We start from the raw sequence: 4,061 nt of genomic DNA on the forward strand, positions 1-4,061 counted from the left end.
ACCAAAAAATAGGTTAAAACTAGGGATGGGTCAAAAATTACATGTCTATATTTTGCCCCTCTTTTTATGAAATCTCGAAGAGTTTTCATACAAAGAAGTAGATAAAGAGATGATTTTTGATCCTCCGATTATTCAAAAAATGAGGATAAAAATAAAATAAAAGATGTGATCGAGCCCTGGTCTTGGACCGCTTACATATCTAGAGTTATAAGGGAAGCAGGTCACGTGTAGTTTGATGAGGCAAAATGGTAAGACAAATGAGTTAGAGGTTGAATCAGGTTCCGTCGAGTTTCCAGTTCACGATATTCTGCTTTTACATTCAAATAAATAATAAAAATAGAAAACGAATATACAAGTGAAACATCCTATATATTCAACTTTCTAGAATCTTGACTTGGACTTGAAAATCTTCACCCTATTCTTCAGGCAGACTCCTGAACTTGAAATTGGTAATTTTCACCCTATTCTTCAGGCGGGCTCCTGGACTTACAACTTTTTCATCCTGTTCTTCAGGCGGGCTCTTGACTTGCAACTGATAATGCTCACCTTCAGGCGGGCTCCGGTACTTACAACTTATTCACCCTATTCTTCAAGCGAGCTCTTGACTTGCAACTGATAATGTTCACCCTATTTTTCAGACGGGCTCCTGGACTTACAACTTCTTCACCCTGTTCTTCAGGTGGGCTCCTGACTCAAAATAAAAGGTGAATGAGAAAAGAAAAGTCCCATTATCCAGGATGATCCTGAGAAGAAAGTAAAATTCAATAAACACGAACAAAATGTTTGCCCCAGTTTATACTAGAAAAATTTATGAGTGTCATTAGATCACAACTTTTGAAAATTACAGTAAATAGTGTGAATCAAGGACCTGTTAAAGAAATGCATCTCTTTAGAGTAAAACTAATGACCAAAATTATGAAGTGCGTCTCCTAACATATGAAACTCAAATTATCCAGACAAGGAAGTGTGTCTCCTAGGGGTTAAATGAAATGATTCAACTAGAAAGAGCGTTTTCTAGGAGTGTAGCTTCAAGTTAGGGAGTGTGTCACCTAACCAAATGAAACTTAAATTACTCAGATGAGAAAGTGTGTCTCCTGGGGATTAAATGAAATGACTCAACTAGAAAGTACATCTACATCTTTTAGAAATTAAGGGGAATGACTCAACTAATAGGTATATCTTATAGGAATCAAGGAGAATGACTTGACTAAAAGTTACATTTTATAGGTATCAAGAGGGATGACTCAACTAAAAGGTACGTCTTATAGGAATCAAGGGGAATAACTCGACCAAAAGGTACGTCTTATTGGAATCAAGGGGAATGACTCGACTAAAAGGTACGTCTTATAAGAATAAAGGGGAATGACTCGACTAAAAGGTACGTCTTATAGGAATCAAGGGGAATGGCTCAAATAAGAAGTACGTCTTATAGGAATCAAGGAAAATGACTTGACTAAAAGGTACGTTATAGGAATCAAGGGGAATGACTCGACTAAAAGGTACGTCTTATAGGAATCAAGGGAAATGACACCACTAAAATATATATCTTATAGGAATCAAGAGGAATGACTCGACTAAAAGGTGCGTCTTATAGGAATCAAGGGAAATAACTCGACTAAAAGGTACGTCTTATAGGAATCAAGGGGAATAATGCAAGGATGCCAAGTTTGAGACCATTCAAACTATCTATCCATCTCTTTTGTTATCATTGCATTGTTACGTTGTTGATCTTTGAAGACTAGTGAAGTCGTGTGGGGATTTTTTGATTCACTGTATCTCTTGTTAACTTGTTGTTATTGTTGTTAACTTCATCTTCTTGTTCTAAAAATGTGATATTGAAGTCTAGTGAAGCTGTGTGTGGCATATTTCGATTCACTAGCACCTTGTTGTTTATCTTGTTATTCTTGTATTGGCTTGAATCTCATGATACACACTAAGTCTTGTATTATTTGGTATCAAAGATTAAGGCTTGGCTTTGTCCTCACAATACCAATCTTGGGAAGAGATTACCAAAGGTGTGTTGTAAACCTTGGCCGAAATGATTCTTGTCTTGTGAAGTTGTCTTGACGAAAGTTGGTAGTTAGATCTACAAAAAATTTTGTTTGTCTACTTTTTTTCTTGTGTTGGTTTCTTTCTCATCAACACAAAAGGTGTCTAGATCTAAAGTTGAGCTTAATGATAAGTGACTTGTTGTTGTTCTTGAAGTTGGCCGTGTGTTGTGGCTTGTGTTTGGAACGTTAAAGTGGTCATTGTTGGTATGTTGTTGTTGTGTTCATCTTGATTTTCTCTTCAATTCATGTCTTAAACACTAAAAAAAGTAAAATAGATCCAAAAAAAGTTGAAGGACAAAGTGTAAAGTTGTTTGTGAGAAGACTTGAGAACATCACTTCCATGACTTGACATCTACTTTTCAACAACATTTACCACCTTTTAAGGGACCTTGTTTTGTGAGATTGGTACAAGTCAAGTCTTACCATTTGAGATTGGACTTAAAGAAGACTCAAGACTTATACTTTTCCCTCCAAAACCAATTTTCATCTACTCCAAAGTATGTGAAGATTGAAGCTTCAAAATTATAACTAAAATTGTGTGGGACCAAGACCTAATACATGCTGCCACATCACCTTTTGCCAATGCCACATCACTAATAAGCTCAAATTTGGATGTTCTAGTCTCTAATTTTTTATTCTTAGTTTCCTATAATTGACTCGAGAACTAATTAACAAGCCATTACACTCCTACTAGGTTGCCAATTAGTCCTTTAAAGCCTTGTATTCGTGTCATCGTTTGTTTGTGTACTTTTATCATTTGAATACATTGTAACTCTTGGCTCTAGTCCGATGAGAATTCTTTGAATTTCAAACAAGAATCCACTCCGGACAAGAGCATACTCATACCTTAAAGATTTACGGGTTACTAGACAATCTACAACACTTGTGGAGCTCAAGTATAACTAATCTGAGAGAGTGTGAGTGAGAGGTTTTAAACTAACTTGTTTGTTACTTGTGTAGGTGATACCTTGACAATAGAAGAACCATGTCTCAAACCATAGATTCTAATGAAATGGAGAATATAATGGTCACTCTTGAGGCTATGACCTGAACTCTTGAAAGGTTGAGTATGGAAGTGGGAGCCATAAGGGGGGAAGTGACGACTATTAGTGGGAGGTTAGAACAAGTGGAGAGTCAAAAGAACTCTTGCCCTTATACTCCTCGACATGTTTCATCAAGTGGACATGATAGAAATTCCTTCTCTACCGTTACTCTCAAAACATGGCCTCAATTGCCAAATCCTCTACTAGCTCCACTAAATGTCGCAAGCCAAACCACCCAAAACCCTCTAACCTAATACTCCAATAGACCAACCCATTCCCAAAATCCTCAAGTTCCGTAAGAGGGACTGGGATGTCTAATACCTCCACTAAATCCAAACCCACCCTTCCAAGGCCCATTAAACCAAAGACCATCACCTTCACAAAATCCAATTTCTCTAAATCAAGTTCCAAACGTCCAAAACTATCCCATCCACTTTGAGGAATATGGTAAAAAGATTATGAAGGGTATGGAGCCTTCGATGATGCTTACATGAGGGAGAAGGAGATAAGAGGAGGACGTGTTGATCCAAAAAGATGCCGAGGATATGGAGAAAGGGAAAATCGACACCAAGAGAGATACGTAGGCATCATTACCATCAAATTGAGCCTACCTATCTTTAAGGATGAAAGTGACCCCAAGGTGTATCTTGCTTGGAAGTCGGAATGTGATAAAGTGTTTCAAATTAATGATATCTCAGAAGAGAAAAAGAGTTGTTATGCCATAGCTCACTTTGAAGGCTATGCTAATACATGGTGGGAATACATCAAACGGTTTGGTAATGAATTGATTGATGAACAACCACCACCTTGGTTTCGGTTAAGGTACCTAATAGGGCAATGGTACCATCCACAGAGTTATCGCCATGAGTTGTTTGCTAGATTGTACAACTTATGGCAAGGGAATTAAAGTATGATGGCATATTATAATGAGTTTCAACAACTCATATTGAAACTTAATCATCGTGGG

The sequence above is a fragment of the Capsicum annuum genome, chromosome 6 (assembly GCF_002878395.1).
Source record: "Capsicum annuum cultivar UCD-10X-F1 chromosome 6, UCD10Xv1.1, whole genome shotgun sequence".
Lineage (NCBI taxonomy): Eukaryota > Viridiplantae > Streptophyta > Magnoliopsida > Solanales > Solanaceae > Capsicum > Capsicum annuum.